Below are 18,019 nucleotides of genomic sequence, written 5' to 3'. Positions count from 1 at the left end.
TTGGTTTTGTGATTTCAAATGAACTTGAATGTCAAAAGAACTCAATGTTAAAAATATGTCTCCTTCCAATTCCTTTTTATAGATATAGGCTACCCACACATACACACACACACACACACACACACACACACACACACACACACACATGCATGCACCGATTGTTTGTCTTAAAAATAAAAAAATCGGACTCATAATTTTGTTTAATGCGTGTCGTTGTACGCTCGGTTGAATGATTTAATAATGAATCTGTAAAACCGAAAAACTGTTTATGATTGCTTAAGCATGTTTTGGAAAACAGGGTCCAGTTTCCAGTTTTTCAAAACACCACATACAGTTAGCAGATCCACATCCACAATTAGCAGACACTTAAGATCCTTTGCAAAATAAAATACTCCTGTAAAAACCATACACTAATCTATAAAAAATGCATTTTGTTGCCATATGAGACATACATGTCTCATCAGATTTAATTCTGTTTTAACCACTTACAAACTGCTGTGCAGAACTTTTGCAGTGATTAGATTACTGTAAGTGAAGTACATAGGGAATTTGCAAACATAAAACAAATTAATCAAACACTACACAAGAATAATGCTGCAGATGGATGGAAATATAATGGATTAATTAATATACCCAAATCAGTCAACATGTCAGGATGGAGAATCACTACTGAACATTTGCCAATTTGCCAATTACAGTGGAAGAAGAAAACAAAAACAAATCTGAATTCATATCCTCATTGGCAAGACATCTGTGGAAGGAGCGTCTTGAATGTCAGTTATTGCACAGCTGTGGTGTTGATGTGGTCACACTGAATGAGGGGTACCTGAGCCTGGCGCTGGAGATCATAAACCCTCTACCGCCATGATGAGAAAAACATTTTGATTGGGTTTAGGAATGGAGAGTATGGTGGAGGGTATAGTACTGTAAACTGGATTGAATTGACTGCCAGGTCCAGACCAGGGCAGGTAACAATATATTGTATCTGGTGCATTTGGCTTCCTGCTACCTCAGCATTTATCTGTAAAACCTTCTGAATACATCAAGAGACTTGATTGTATTGTTCAGCATAGATCTATTATACAGTAAATTTGCATGTAAAAAGGTTATGTGTTAACAATACATACCACCGTAGACTTGATTTTTGTACTTGTTTGATCTCTGAATTCTACGCAAAATGCACACAATAAAGGTTTTTCATTTGAACCTGTCTCCTCAGAGTCCCCCTCTTTCTCTACCTCCCTCACATCCTCTATGGATTCCCCTCTCACCCTCACTCTTATTTTTCTGACTGCCTCCATTTTGAAGACAGGAGAATTCCCTTGCTGCATTTTTATAATGCTTAAAGCTGATTGATATGTCTACAATTCATTCATTCATGTGTTAGCGCACCTCATGGCTGCATTTAATCAATTGGCTCATGGTTGTGGTAATTTGACAGTCAGTGCCTTGGAGTTGCAATGAAGTAACATCATGATATACCTCTTGTGTGTTCAGTGTTCTGCAAATTACTGTGTATTGTTTGCCAAAAAGTGTGAGGCTGACATTGTGCTTATAGTGGTGCAAGTTGGGCAATGCTTTGTTCCTTGAGTGTGAGATTTTGATTATCATGTTATACTTTTGATTTTAGTATATATGCAATTGCAAAAAACGGAAAGGAACACTGCAGCCCCCTCTTCTGTTCTGTCTTTCACTGTTCGTGTTTGTTTGTTTGCCTCTCATTGTGTGATGGACAATGAACTCTTTTAAACACTGTCTGTTCCTGCAGAGCTTGCATACAACCATATTGCGAGTAGCGAGCCTAGCATCTGTCCCTCTGATGTATGCTATTGTTCATGTTGATTGAGAAAATAAGAGTCGTGTTTATGTCTGAATGAATCACTCAGCACACAAAGAGTCATAGATGATAGCACCCAAAGATGATCAGTTGTAAGACCTGCTGCAATGCTTTTATTCACTTGGTGGATGATTGAAATGATGTAACAGAGACCTTTTTGAATTCCTGCACATTTCATGGGCAATTATTCATATGGTACCAGAAATCTGAGTGTGTAACACGGAAATAGTTGTTTGTCCCTTTAAAAGAAGCCACTCTACTGTACCTATCTCTCATATAAGCACATTCCTTCTATCCCTCATTGTTGTATTGGGCATTCAGCACCTATCTTAGGGCATCAGCGGGAGGACAGCACAAGTCTGCTTATTCAGGAAGGGATCTGGCTGTAGCCCCTGGAGGCCTGCCAGAAAAGAAAGCATTATCAGTGGTAAATGGATCTGGAAAGGCTTTGGTTAAGACATCCTCACTGCTGCCTGATTTATGGCTAGTGATGCAACAAACAGTTAGCTGTTTTACCGACAGGGATATAAGCATTTTCATGGCCACAGTTCAAGTTTATTTCAGCCATAAATTGAGAAAGATAGTACTTAAAGAGTATGGGAATTTATGACACAGGGGTTGTTGTTTGTGAGCTGCCAGGCAGTAGCAGCGTTTTAATACCCTGTTGACAAGGATGAATGGTCAGTCAACTCTCTTATCACTGTTGTTGTTTTTTTTTTAGCACAGCATCTCATTTATATTGCTCGATGAAAAAAAGACATTCAGATCCGGCCTGCAGGCCTCGAGTTTGACTTGTGTGGTGCACCTGATGGGGTGCTTAGTTTTTGGGATATGGCAAATAACTACAACATGACAATGCTTGTAACAATCAGATATTTTTTAAACCAACAGTGAAAACATTGTTTTTGATGTTTAAACCAGCAAGTCTTACTTCCATATTCCCCTTCTTAAGACAGCCAGTCATTTCCCTCATACCATTCCAAGCAGCTGTGAAACTGTTACTGTGGAATTCTGTTTTTAACTTGTTTTTGTACTTAATTTTGGCTTTCTTAATTTCTGTCCAGATCATTTTCCTTGGCTGTGTAACCTTAAGTACAGTATCACAACTAAAGGCACCATTCCTTTGGCTTATCAAGTTTTTTAGTTCAGATGAAACATATTGTTTATCATTGGGATAAACCTTAACTTCCTTAGAGGGAATAACAATGTCTTTACAAAATTTAATGTAGCTACACACCACATCAGTTAGTTCATGTATATTGTCAAAGGAGTCTTGGAACACAGACCAATCAGAACAGTCAAAACAGCCCTTGAGGGCAAGAGAACTCTCATCAGACCAAAGGTCAAACCTTCTGCGTCACCAGCCGCTCTCGTCGCAGGACAGTCTTATATAATGGCAGGAGATGAATAATACTATGGTCCAACGATCCAAGTGGGGCGGGGGGCAGCGACATATTTATAAGCCCCCTTGGTAGGACCATAGCATAGGTCTAGAGTTTTCATATGCCATGTTGCACAGGTGACATGTTGAAAAAAAAAACTGGTAGTGTCCTCTTCAAATAGCAGTGGTTAAATAATAATGCCATTATAATGTTAGGAGAGTCTGGCAAGATAGATTGGAGGAACCACCTTAAAGATTTCGTGAGTGGCAGCTTTGACGTTCGCTTTCGGGTGGATATAAACAACGGTGATGAAAAGTTGTGGGAATTTCCTTGTAGTGACACAGAGAGCTATTCAATGGCTGGAAGCGTTATCTTACCATCCTGTTATTGCACCATCTGCAGTTTATGTACTAGCAGACACCTCCACCCTGTGTCCTACCTGTCACAATACTGTCCCAATCCTGCCCGAAGCCATTTAATTCCAAAGCAATGTCGGACTCCCTGTCAGTCAACCAAGTTTCAATAAATGCCATGGCATTTAGTAATAAGGCACTGCGTGAGTGGCAGCAAGTTGCAGCACCTATGTGATGTTTCTTCCCCCATTTAGGGCTTTTAAGTATTTATTTGTCTTTTTCTTCTTTTCTATCCCTCTTTATGAAACCCCTATGGAATTGCGCACCTCAGGGTTTCAGTTTCTTAACTTTTGCGCTACTTTTTGTCTTGTTTTTTTTTTTTATTTTTGAGTCTGCCTGAGGTGACCCCTTCAGCCATGGCTCCATTGTTTACTCCCAGGAGCAGCTGTTAGCCCTCTGACCCTCTGGGCTAATTCACACTAAAATGTCAAAGATTCCAGTGGAAATTAGAAGGAAGCGAAGAAGCTGCAGGGCTGGAGTCAAGCTCCAAAACGAAGTTATAAACCATGCATACTGGCCGTTATCCTGGGGAATATCCGCTCTCTCTCCAACAAGATGGACGAACGGTCTTCTTTCCTGTCCTTTCTTCTTCCCTCAGTAAATACTGCTGAAACTATTTAAACTTCCCCTGTGTGGTATTGATAGGTATTCTTATTCTTATTCATCTCTGAATTTGCATACATGACAAACGTTGGCTTGCAGCTTATCCAGTTTATTCCTTAGAGGCTGAACATTTGCCAGGAGCATTGATGGAAGCACTATGCAATTTCGCTGTAATTGTCGCCCGATGCGCCTGCGGATGCCTCCACTCCTTCCCTGTTTTCAGGGTTTTCCTAGAATATGCCCAAACTGTCTTGTTGACCGGAAAATTTTCACTGCCGGAGAGATGATTTTCCACCCAGCAGATAATCCACAGAGAAGTCCAAAGTTTGCTGCTGCATCCATTGCAGGCCCAAGAGAACCTCTCATGTGCACTGGATTCTGGTTGAAAGGGACTGGATGCCCAGAGTAGCCAGGGTCAGAAATATTGTCAGCAGATAGAGATACGCCATTGTTTAGTGATCTCGTCATAGAGATAGGCAAACGTTGACAGACTTTTAGGAATGTGATTCCAAAACAATCCACAATACGACAAACACTCAAGACGCGCAAACACCTGCTACAGGTCACCACATGAGCAGCGCCTCCCCAGTCCAATCTGGGGGGTGTCCAACCCCCATTAACAGTCATAATGATAATGTCAGGCACTACCCAGTAATACAGAATAAGGACATTCTGCACAGATGTGACCTTAAAGTAAGTGAGTAACTAACTAACCTTCACATAGTCTAAACACAGTTGTTTTTCTAGACAACGCTGACACCTTGAGTGTCAGTTTTACTATCAGTAAGTGTACAAATTTATGATTATGAAAGAATTATGAAATGCACCACAGGTTTACTCCCTGACCCAGCTCAAGGCCCTAGGTCAGACCAGCTTTTAACCTTAAAGACAAATTATGCAGATGAGGCAGGAGCAAGTTCAAACAGAGGATACCAGATAAAATTCCTTATCAATATATATTTATTATTATACAATTGGGAGGCTGTGTCCCATTTCATCCTCTTTAATTGTACTGTCTTCCGTTAAGCCCAGCATAAAAACATCATGCCTGATGAAAACCTAAGCTTTACTTTTCAGGCAGTTATTGTCTCCTTGATTAAAATTTAATCTTGTACTTTATTTTCCAGCTTAGCTGGTCAGCATTTTTCTGTATTCAGTATTCATGTATATTCTGACCTCATAGGCAAAACAGACCAGAGTGTTGAACAGTACTTGAGATTGTTGAAAACTGCTTTGGTGGCACGGTGGTGCAGTGGTCAGCACTGTCGGCTCACAGCAAGAAGGTTCTGGGTTCGAGTCCCAACTCGGGCACGGGATCTTTCTGTGTAGAGTTTGCATGTTCTCCCTGTGCCCGCGAAGGTTCTCTCCAGGTTCTCGGGTTTCCTCCGACAGTCCAAAGACATGCAATTGGGGATTAATTGGGGATACTCTAAATTGACCGTAGGTGTGGCTGTGAGTGTGAATGGTTGTTCGTCTTTGTATGTTGGCCCTGCGATGGACTGGTGACCTGTCCAGGGTGAACCCCGCCTCTTGCCTGTAGATGCTGGGATAGGCCCCCCCCCCCCCCCCCCCCCCCACGACCCTTACTAGTAAGGAATAAGCGGAAGAAAATGGATGGACATCCTGTCCTCCTGGGATTCATTTTTAATATCAAATTCAAACTTTTCTAAAAAAACAAAAATTATTTAGCAATGCTATGGAAGTAAAGCTCTCAAAATTACAAGCCCCCCCCCCCCCATGTAAAAGAGCCTTAAAAAGTAAGTTCATACTTCAGAATATATTATCTGGCACTATGGTCTGTTCCTGGATTCAAAATGACAAATTTGCTGACTTCAAGTTTACAAAGACATCAGATTCCAGGTTCACAGTATTTAATATATTCCTGCAGATAAAAACAAATACAATTACGGAATGTCCAAGTATTTCAGAAACCCTGCTTGTCAACAATAACAGAAGGGATTTACATCGCAGTTGCCGTAAATAGAGAAAAGAACCACACTGAAAATGAAAACTGGAAAAAGATGTTAAATATAAATGCAATGAGTATGAAATTCTATTAAAATGTCATGAAAAAACAACTCTCGACATTAATTTATGCAATTTAATATATTTCATTTTGTATACAGTACTCACAAACTGTATCAGCGGCTTTATCAGATTAACTCGAATGCATTTCCAAAGTACCCAAGATATAATTCAGATGATGGAGGTTTTACCACAGGTTGTGGAAGTGTACATATTTGAGATGTTTTTGGAATAATAGCTATAAATTTCATCTTTAAATTTCAGTTGTTCGCTGTGATTGTAATTGTGTGTTTCTTAGCTGGTAGGTGGTAGCTCAAACTTGAAATACTGTGAAACTTCTGTTTATAGCCAGGGGTTTTTATGCTTAAATCATGAATAAAAAGGACAGGCCAATAATTCCTCTGAGCCAAAATCTTTCTCTTCAAAGATGGGAAATAATATTGAATAAGCACCCTATGTTAGAACAACAGTAGCCTACCTTACTGTAATATTAATGCTACTGTATAAAGCGAGCTGGAAGCAGATTTCCCAATTGAACAGACTGAGAGGGTAAAAAGCTTCACTCTTTAACTTCTCCAAAAGCTTCATGTCCTTGTCCACATACTGTTTTTACACATTATGACACGACAAGTTGGGGTGTAGGGTTATTCAGACATCTCTGTAATAATAGCAGAACGGATAGGACTGAACAGTAGAGATTGCAGCTTAAACATCTGTTCATTAATTTTATATGGACCAAACCTACCTAATGTGTAAATAATGTTAGATTTTCATGGACTTGTAGAATTATTTTAATATGCCCAATCATACCAAATGTCACAAAGAGACAGGGAGATTGCTGAAATGATTTTGATTTATTTATATATCTATTGTGGCCATAGAATCAAAACGTTAGCTGTGAGATACAGTACCAATATCCCTGGAAAACACCGATTGTCTTGCAAATAACACTGTAGTCTAAATGAACATTTACCTAAACCAATACATTCCTGTATGTTCTCCACTCAGAGCTCTTCTTCATTCCTGAATGCTTAACCTGTTGCATCATTTACTGTCTTCTGATGAGGGGACACATAAATACTGTGATTCAGGCGCTACCTTTCACTATCCTGTAGAGAAGCTGTTGATCAATGAAAATGATTAACCTCTACAAATCACAAACAGGAGGTTGGATTGAGGGTCAGGTGTCAAGTGCCAGGGTCTGAATTCTGTCTCCCCTCTTCTCTCCCTTCTCACTCATAAGGGCCCAGACATTGTAATCAGCTGCTGATATTAAACATATATATCAAAGCACAACTTGGATAGGACCACTTCTCTGTTACAATTTCTAGTATCCCTTTGGGCTCCAGCTTGATAGACTGAGGCATTTACTCAGTGTTATTTCGCTGTTGTATTGTTGTGTTGATTAGTTTCCCTCCACTTTATGCAGTGTATTAGGCAGTAGACCTTACAGACATCACCTTCATCTCCTGTGTTCAATAAACTACATCAGTTTGCATCACAAAGTCATGGAACAATGACAAATATTACCCTCTGCCAAGGAGATTGTGTGTTTAGTCTTCAGTCAGAACATATATTTGGATAAACCTAGAAAAATAGAGAAAGATATGTGTATGTATGATATGCATATTCAGGGGTGGAGCAGTGATTTTAAATGTTAGGGTGTTCCAGGGGTGGCACATGGGCACCACATCCTGCATTCCTTTGACTGTCTCCCTCTCCAAAATTAATGCTCCCTGACAGTATTCAGAGGATCTTCCAACATAGAGTCAGACATTATGAACTGAGAGTCACTCACTATGAACAGCCGTATTTATGAAAACAATTTTAAGTTATTATCAAAAAAAAATCTCAAACTATTAACACAGAATTTAGTTGACAAAAACTGCCCACATTACCTAACCAAAAAACCCCAAAGTGTTTTTCCTGCTTTCTCTGCGGGACACAAATTCTCTGGCAATTGCCTTCCTGTCCATTATGTCCAGTTTTTCTTTATGAATATGACACAGCCACACTGTTCAGCCGTGTTTGTGTCATGGTGTTCCTGAGCCAATTCTTCAGCCTCTGTAGCCCACTGAACCCTCTTTCTGCCTCAACTGATGACACTGGCACAACAATAAGCTGTCTGATGAGTGTCTCAACTTGATCAAAGAAGCCACAGATCTCTGGACACATCCTCTGAAGGATACCAACATCACTGCTGGACTGGAAGTTGTACTTTACTCTGAACATTGCAAGCTGTACCTTCAGGCTCTCTGCATTGAGCTCTGGATACTTTTGCACAGCATCATTTATCTCTCCAGTTAAGAGGACTTGCTCCAATTTCCTCAGCATTTTCATCCCTTCCTGCTCAAGGGGTTCGGGAAACACTCTGGGGTTCTTTTTTTTGCAAAGGTTTCTTTCACACAGGCAACAGCAGAAAGCATGCCATCTATAGTCTTTTTCCTGTCTGGAGAGACACATTGAGAATGTCCAACTCTTCTGTTGTCTCTAAGGCAAGCAAAAGACCAAGAACAACATTTCCCTGCTGAAATTTTTCATATAAGCCCTGGGCCCTGCCTTCTGCATCTGAATGACCTGTTGCCATTTCACTCAAAGAATGCAATACATGCTCATACTGGTTCAGCACAGCATGTATGGCTATTGTCCGAACTGTCCATCGTGTGTGACAAAGAGGTCTTATAGCCTGCTTTGGCCCCTCCTCTCTTTTTGTGATTCCCTGGAAGATATCCTTCAGCTAGCATGACTGGCCAAAAGAAAACCTCCCAACTCATGAATCCATTCCAAGGAGTTATGAAACACAGCTGAGGAAGTACAGGCTTGCTGATTGATAAGGTTCACACAATGTGCATCGCAGTGCACATATGGAGCAAGTGGTTGCTCTGTCTGAATGATGGCCTGTGCTCCTGAATATTTACCAGCCATGTTCACTGCTCCATCATATGCTTGGCCTTGTAAGCCAGTGTTGGGCAAATTGAGGTGCAGTAGCACATCCTTCACCACCTTTGCCAGATTTTCCCCAGTGGTCAGTGAAACCACATACAGGCCAATGAACTCTTCATGCACAACCAAATCATGGTCAACGTACCTGAAACATAATGCCTGCTGTTCTTTCCCAGACTGATCTCTTGTGCTGTCCATCATTATGGAGAATTCCAAGTGTGGAACTGATTGAATCTTGTCAGGTATCTCCCTGACAGTGAAGGTGCTCATCAAATTGAGGAACTCATTTTGAATAGTTCCTGATGTGTAAACATTCGTTTTATTTGCTAGCCACCTGGAAAGGCATGGGTCTCCCTCTGCTTTAACCTTGAGTAGGTGATCAAGATTTCCCTCACTTGAATCATGGTCCCTTAGAGCTAAACCCTGTCTTGCCAACAACTGCGCAGCACCAAATATTTTTAAGAGACATTCCCTTGCTTCTTCTTGTTTTGATGCAGCCACACTATAGCTAGCTGGCACTGCACTGATCTGTTCTCATCCAGATTGGTAGTGAATGCTGTCTTGTGACAATCAGAATTTTCATGTGCACTGAATCTCTCAATGGCCTTTTTCCAGTTTCTGAAATCTGCTTAATTAAATGCAGGTTCTGCATTCTTTGTCAGTGGTGAAGTATCTGTGTGAAATGCAGTGAAAACATAGCACACCTTCTAGACAAGGACTAAAATGGAGCCATGGGAATCTGGTTTACCATTATGTTTGAAATGTAAGAAAAGGTTTTCTAGCAGACTGTTTAATGACATATTTTGAGTGTGGTTGATTTGGTTTGGATGCAGAGACGTCCATCATCATTCTTTCCTCATCCTCACCATCACCCTCTTCTTCTGTGTTCACAGCATCTTCCTCCTCTACATCTTTTAGTGTGTTTTCTCCTTCTCCTTCACTTCAACTTTCTCCCTCTTTGTGTCCTCTGTTCTCTCCGTCTTCGTGTCCTTGGTTCTCTCCCTCTTTGTCTCCATGCTCTTCTTTGTCCTCCTGACCTCTCTACCTCACATTCTCATTAACATCCTACATAAAGAAGTCAGTATTAATATTCCTGAACATGGAAGTGTTGAAATCTCTCATGCAAACCTGATTTCAATGAGGAATTTCATATTTTCTTTGCGTGTAAAATGAAATAAAATAAAACACCCTTCATCCAGATTTTTAACAGCATAACATGTATTTTAATTAGATGGCGAAATTATCAAATTAATTTGAACCTAACAATAAAAAATTCTTATTATAGCCAATATTTACAAAACTAAAAGGTGGTCTCATATAAACTCTGTGTATTAATGTACAATATGTGTAACCTCAACCCTTTCAAGTACAGTCAAGAAATGAATAGGTTTCTTTTTCAGGACAACCTGGACAATCCAAATAGGTATCCTGGAATGATGTCACATGAATGGATTAAAAGTTATATGACTACAAAAAGAAAAGAAAAAACAAAATGAAAATTTAATTTCAAAGAATTTCATTTTGAAAAAACACAGATCAACAGCGACGGGGCTTTTTCAACTTCAAATCGGCCTATGGTTTTCTCCGCCGACAGGGAGATGGTGTGGATTTGAGGGGGCGTAGAGCCGGCTTCCTCTGCATTCACTTACCAGTACATGACAACTTGACTTGAAAAATAAGTCAATTTTCTGTTGCCTCTTACTTTTTGGCATCTCTGCCTCCTTCTCATCTCTCTTCTCTTTCTTTTCTTGAACAATGTTGTTCACTGTCAGCCATCGGTGAGTGACAGAAGCGCGGACTGGCACGTAAGTCACACAAATTCAGTCTGACATAACTTCAAATTTCCCGGGCCAGCAGCCGGATCGCGGACAACAGTCTGTGATTGGGTGAATATCCATTCAGTTTGACCAATGACGTTTCATGCAGCGCAAAGGGGCTGAGGTGCGCTCTATTTTGGTGCACTGCAAGGGTGGGCAGATGGGTTTACCTTTGGAAAATGTGAGGGGGATAAAATGGTCTTGCTGAAAAAGTGGGGGAGTTGAAACACTCCCATCCCCCACGGATACGATGCCCATGCGCAATATTTGTGAGTTGCTGGCGTTTCCATTCTTAAACTCTTTTGGAATGTTTACGAATGTTTGCAAAAAGTGTCAAAGCAATCGATATTTTCGGCACATGATAAGAAGTGGTCAAATTTCACAATATAGTTTTTAGTGTTAAAGTGGCTGTGATTTCAAATGGCAACAAGAGGCTGATGAGCAGTTAGGAGTCTTTTGCCCTAAAAGGGAGTTAACAGTTGTTCTGAGTCTGTTCCTGACTGACAGCACACTTTTAAGCACTGGAAGCAGGCAGAAGTAGGCTCTTCTGTTTTATGTCCCTGCAATTCCATTAGAACAGAGGTGCCCTGAATGAATCCAAGCACAAAAGAATCTCCCATTAGAGCTCACTTCTTGCTTTATTTTTACTGCCACTTTTATCAATGTCTGATTTCAACATTATTTTATTTTTAAGTGTTTTATCGTGTGTTTTTGGCAGTAGAAAGCAATCATTGCCAATGTGTGACTATGATCTCATACCAAAATGTGTTGCTTACTTTTACACTGGGATAGCTTTGACTTAATGATAGAGAAGGTAAAATATAAATGCAATACTTTGACACTATTTGTTTAAATATGTAAATGAGATCAACATCACTGGCCTTATCCTGGGCAGTATGTGGTGCAGTGGTTAGCTCTGTCGCCTCACAGCAAGAAGGTTCTGGGTTTGAACCCCGGCTCTTTCTGTGTGGAGTTTGCATATTATCCCTGTGTCTGTATGGGTTCTCTCTGGGTTCTTCAACTTCTTCCCACAGTCCAAAGACATCAAGAGGGGACGAGGCTGATTGCATATTCTGAACTGACTGTAGGTGTGGCTGTGAGAGCAAATAATTGTCTGTCGATATGTGTTGGTCCTGAGATGGACTGGCAACCCTTCCAGAATGTACCCTGCCTCTTGTCCAAAGGCAGCGGGGATAGGCTCCACCCCCCCCCCTCCCCGACCCTTATCAGGATAAGCGGGAGAAAATGGATGGATGAATGGATGGATAGATGACCTTATCCTTCAGAGTATCGTCAAAATAGTTAGTGTATTTGTTTTAATTTCAATGGGAATAGTTATGCATTTTCTTGAATTGGAGCAGTACCTGTTGTATAAAGTATTGTGTTTTGTGACATAATAAAAAACGAACTGATTACGGTCTGAGGTCTGCTCTGACCCCCATTTTTTGCTTGCCTTCAATGTACCTGTATTTACTTCAGTTTTGTTTCATGCTTCATCTAACATCACTCCATTAAACATTTCTGTACAAAATATACCTATTACTGTGTTGCTGCTCTTGTCTCAAACAGGAAAGTCACACCTCTGTATTTATTGTTCCAGAGGCTTTGAGCATTTACATTATATTTAATTTAGCTTGGCTTTGGCTTTAGCTTTTATTATGGGCAAAATGTACAAGTGGATAAAGGAGGAAAACCTGCTGACTGGTCTTTGTACTCTTTTCAAGCAATTAAATGAATATGTCCATTATTTTTAAGCATTTAAGACCTTCTAAATGGCAAGGCAAGGCAAGGCAATTTTTATTTGTATAGCCCGTTTTCACAAACAGTTTGTCTCAAAGGGCTTTACATGGCATCATAACAACATCCTCTGTCCTTAGACCCTCACATCGACTGAGGAAAAACTCCATAGAAAACCCTTTTAACAGCGAAAAATCTGAGAAACCTCAGGGTGAGCAACAGAGGAGGGACCCCTCACCCAGGACGGACAGACGTGCAGTAGATGTTGTTACAGACAAGAAAACAGTTTATAATACAAAATGTGGGAAACATAGAAATGTTAATAACAGTTCAAGAAGGAAGCTTCTGGTAGGCAAGGGAGGCAGGGAGAGCAAGCCAGCTTGATGGGGGACTGGATGGCAAACTGGTTCATGGGAGGGGAGCCCAGGCCGGTGTAACAGCAGGGAAAAAGGGGGGATAGGGGGGTGATGCAGGCGGCAGTTGGTGCAGAGAGATGGAGCTCCGGTGGATCTGTGGAAACACAGAGAGACTGCGAGACACCAAGGCCAAACTACAAAGTGCAAAAGGTAGTGATAATGGCAGTTCAAAAATGTATGGAGAGGAGGAGAGAGGAGAGAGGAGAGGAGAGGAGAGGAGAGGAGGGAAGGGCTCCATGTAACCTGATGTGTCCCCCAGCAGTCAAAGCCTATAGCAGCATAGCTATAAATGGTTCAGAGCTACCTGAACCAGTCCTAACTGAAGGCTCTGTCATAGAGGAAAGTCTTAAGCCTAGACTTAAATGTAGTTAGAGTGTGTGCCTCGCTGACCCATGGAGAGAGCTGGTTCCACAGTAAAGGAGCCCTGTAACTGAAGGCTCTACCTCCCAGTCTGTTTTTAGAGATACTGGGAGTCACTAAAAGACCTGCATTCTGGGAGTGGAGTGCTCTGGTAGGACAGTAGGGACTAATGAGCTCTTTCAAATAGGATGGAGCTTTATCATTGAGAGCCTTATAAATCAGCAGAAGGATTCTGAAGTCGATTCTAGATCCTACAGGAAGCCAATGGAGTGAAGCTAAAGTGGGTGAGATGTGTTCTCTCTTCTTAACTGTCGTCAAAACCCTCACTGCAGCGTTCTGGACCAGCTGGAGACTCTTTAGAGAGTTTTTAGGACATCCTGACAGGAGAGAGCTGCAGTAGTCCAGCCTAGAAGTGATAAATGCATGCACCAGTTTCTCAGCATCACTCTTGGAAACGATTTTCCTAATCTTAGCGATACTGCACAGATGGAAGAAGGCGGTCCTAGTCACATGCTTTATGTGGGAGCTGAAGGAAAGGTCCTGGTCAAAAATGACTCCAAGGTTCCTTGCAGTTGTACTTGGGGTCAAGGTGATGCCATCTAGAGTAGTGATCCGATTAGAGAGCGTGTCACTGAGGGGTTTAGGTCCAAACACGATGACCTCAGTTTATCTGAATTCAGTAGTAAGAAGTTAGAAGACATCCAGGATTTAATGTCTTTCAGGCAGTCTTGCAGATTAGTAAACTGGCTTGTGTCGTCTGGATCCATCGACAAGTAGAGTTGCGTGTCATCCTCATAACAGTGGAAGTTGATTGATCACTTCCGGATTATGTCACCTAATGGGAGCATGTAAAGAATGAAGAGAATTGGTCCTAAAACTGAACCCTGTGGTACACCATATGTAACTCTGCTATACTCAGAATGGTCATTATTAACATTAACAAACTGAAACCTGTCAGATAAGTAGGACTTAAACCATTTTAGGGCAGGTCCTTTAATCCCATTTTCATGGTCTAAGTCTCTGTAGCAGGATGCTGTGGTCGATGGTGTCAAATGCAGCTCTGAGGTCCAAAAGGACAAGTACAGAGACGAGACCTCTGTCTGAAGCTTTTAGAAGATCATTACAGACTTTGACCAGTGTTTTTTCAGTGCTATGGTGTTCCTTGAATCCAGATTGGAAGGCTTCAAAGAGGTCATTGCTGTGCAGATGTTCATGTAGCTGTTCCAGGACAACCTTCTCAAGGATCTTGGAGATGTAGGGGAGGTTGGATATAGGCCTATAGTTGGCTAATATATCTGGGTCAAGAGAAGGTTTTTTTAGTAAAGGGTTAATGACAGCCACCTTAAAGGCCTGTGGCACGTAACCTGTGACTAGGGAAAGATTAATTTGGTTTAATATGGAAGTGTTGACTAAGGGGAAGGCATCCTTAAGTAGTCTTGTTGGGACGGGATCCAGCAGACAAGTGGCTGACTTGGAGGAAGTAATTGCAGATTATAAGTATGACAGGTCGATGGGGGAGAAGCTGTCCAAGTATGCACCAAGTCTGGGAGGTGCTTCTATGGGAACTGTAATCTGTGCTCCATGACTGGCAATCTTTGTTCTAATATTCACAATCTTTTCAGTAAAGAAAGATAGGAAGTCGTTACTGCTGAGACATAGAAATGACTGTCACTCATTTCCTACCCTCTGCTAATTGGACCAGTGATCTTGTCATGAAGCAGTTTTTGCTCTATCTGGGGAAAAAAAAAACCTACCATATGGCCCTGGGAACAATCCTCAAGGACTCATCATGCCACACATGGAGATGGTTCACACCCAGCATGACAGATTTTATGGGCTAGAATTTATTCTCCTTCTGACAGAAATACCTTGAAAATAACTATTTTCTTAAAGAAACTTAATCTTTTTGATGACTAGGGATGGGTATTGTTAGGATTTTTATGATTCCGATTCTGTTTATTGATTCCAGTTGCTAACGATTCCTTATTTCGATTCCAAAATAGTAAAAAATAGAAGATCAAATGTTTATTCAACAAAAGTGACTTTACTCTTTTACCTTTCAAGAAAATGGTCAACAAAAAATAAAATCCTGTCTGAGCAGCATTAGTGCTAAAATACTAAACTGCATTGTATTCACTTCAAAACAGCAAATAAACATGAAGAAATGTGCATTCAGTAAATAACAGCTGCTTACAATCAGTTAATATCCCTGAGAAATAAACTGTGAAATAAAAATTAAAGTGCATCCCGTGGTGCACTGTACATTCTGCACTCAAGTCAAGTCATGTCTGAGCAGCAATGGGGGTAACAGCTGCTTAAAATAAAAGTAAAACATCCATGAGAAATAAAAATAAAGTGCATCCCATGGTGCACATTCTGCACATATATCATGTCCAAGCAGCACTGAGGGAAAAATGCATCTGAAGTGTATTCAGTGCATTTTAGCTCTTCGCAAAAAAACCCCAACAAAATCATAAAAAACCCACTAAAGTTTGTGTTAAAGTGTCCAACACAACAGTTCTTGTTAAGAAAAATCAGCATATCAGCCTTTTCTGGTGGTATGCGTGATCTCTCTGTGCAAATGGTGTCTCCAGCGGGGGAGAAAACCCTCTCACTAGGGGTTGAGGATACCTGTACACACAAATACGAAAAGGCCACCTCTGATAGAGAAGGGTATGTGGCTCTGTTGTGCCACCACCAGCCGGCAGGGTCATCAGACAGCAGCAGTGGTGGTATCATCTTCAGCTCTTGTCTCAATTTGGTGCTGGATGGATGTGGTTTTGCTTGACAGGATTTCACCTTTCAGGTTGTCTTCATGAGCAAAAAGCTCCTCCAGTGGAGACTTTGTAGCCCTCATGCAGGGAGGTGGCATATTCTCCTCTTCCTCACCCTGCTCTCCTTCTTCCTCATTCTCTCTTTCGTCCTTCCCCTCTGACAGCATCACACCATCTTCTCCACAGTGCTGATCTGTTGGCTTCTCAGACTCAGTCGACTTTCTTGCCATCTTCTCCTTGACTCGCTCCCATACAGTGCTGTCCTCCACAGTGTGTTTGAAACGTGGGTCAACTGCAGTGGCCTCTTCAAGAAAACTAAAGATGTCATCATTTTGGGACCACTTTCACTTGTTTCCCCAGACGACCTGCTTAAGGGTGGATGCAAAAACTGTGTCTTCTTCTTTCACAGTGTAATGCCTGTCAAGTTTCTTCAGGATTGGCAGGATCTGACCTCATGTAGGACTTGTTTCAGACGAAACACAGAGTATGGATGTGTACAACACTTTCACCAGATTTATGAACTCCTCTGCCTTTCTGAAGTCTTCATCTGTCAGTCGAACAAGCCGGTCCCTCTCCAATAGCTTCTTCAGGCGGTGATCATGGTAGGCTGCCTGAATTGCAGGAAATAGCTCGAGGAATCGTTCCATCATCATGTAGAGGGAGTTCCAACGTGTCCTACTGTAACATCAAGGATCAGGGCATGCTGTGGCAGATCTACAGTATGACACAAACAGAAAATCACAGGAAAATAGATTTATTATTATTATTCTGCACTGATTAATTACCTGCTCTGTAAGACAAACTCTGAGGGATACTTACTGAGGATTTTTTGTTTCTCTTTGAGCACAATCTTTGCCATGGATGACCTCTTCATCCAGACCACAGCATCTCTGATCTTGACCGTCCATTTGGCCACTGATGGAACAGAGTACACACTTTGTGCTCCCAGATTTAGTGCATGTGCTCAACAGGCTAGCTTTATGAATTGTAGCCTTTTTATTGCCACATTCATGTTTGTTGCAGTATCAAAAGTGACAGCTGTGATTTAGTTGATTATGCCAAATTCTTGCAAAATGTCACTAATCTCTTCAGCCACCGCTGGTCCTGTTTGTGATGTATAGACTGCTTTTGTTCTGAGAACTTTCCGTTTCATCTTTCCTTCAACAACTGAGTGTGGTGTCACTGTAAGATAATGATCTTGGGTCAGGCTTGTCTAGCTGTCACTGGTTATGGCAACTTGCCTGACATCATTGAGATCAGATATAATGTTTGACTTTTCCAACTTGTACCAGGCAGGAATTAAATGATTTGCCAAAATATCTCTGGAGGGAGGTGTGTAGTTTGCATTCAGGGCCCTGGTCATCTCCCTGCAATGAAAGATTCAACATGACAGTAACTGTTACTATACAAGTTTTCTAGCGTCAAATCTTTTATTTTATTCTACAAACTTAAACCTCGTCCATTTCTAACCTAAATCACATTGTTGTGATGTTAGGAAATCAGTAATACAGTATGGCAGTGGCAGAAATACACAATTGCAAGAGTTGAAATGAAAGTTTAAATGAATAGAGAATGCCCGTATCGTGTTAATTCTATTTTATAGATTCGTTTGATTTAATTCTGAACAAGGTCATTCGTTTTATAGTTGATATGTCATTGACATTTGCAGGGAAACATAGCCTACACTAGTGCTGTGCGATATGGACTAAACT

General features: G+C 41.1%; 1 protein-coding gene and 1 pseudogene across 6 annotated transcripts in view; one reads left to right on the top strand and one right to left on the bottom strand.

Annotated features, from left to right (window-relative positions):
- The window catches only part of ptprfa (protein tyrosine phosphatase receptor type Fa), a 344,773-nt gene that overhangs the window by 11,310 nt on the left and 315,444 nt on the right, over positions 1–18,019 (top strand). The gene's annotated exons all lie outside the window — the stretch shown is intronic.
- Positions 8,253–17,181, bottom strand: LOC147250074 (uncharacterized; annotated as a pseudogene).

The sequence above is a fragment of the Aulostomus chinensis genome, chromosome 14 (genome assembly GCF_037954235.1).
Source record: "Aulostomus chinensis isolate RoL2024-O1b breed Wild chromosome 14, RoL_Achi_v1.0, whole genome shotgun sequence".
Classification (NCBI taxonomy): domain Eukaryota; kingdom Metazoa; phylum Chordata; class Actinopteri; order Syngnathiformes; family Aulostomidae; genus Aulostomus; species Aulostomus chinensis.
The sequence above is the reverse complement of the archived record's forward strand: the minus strand, read 5'-3'. Positions and strand labels throughout refer to the sequence as shown.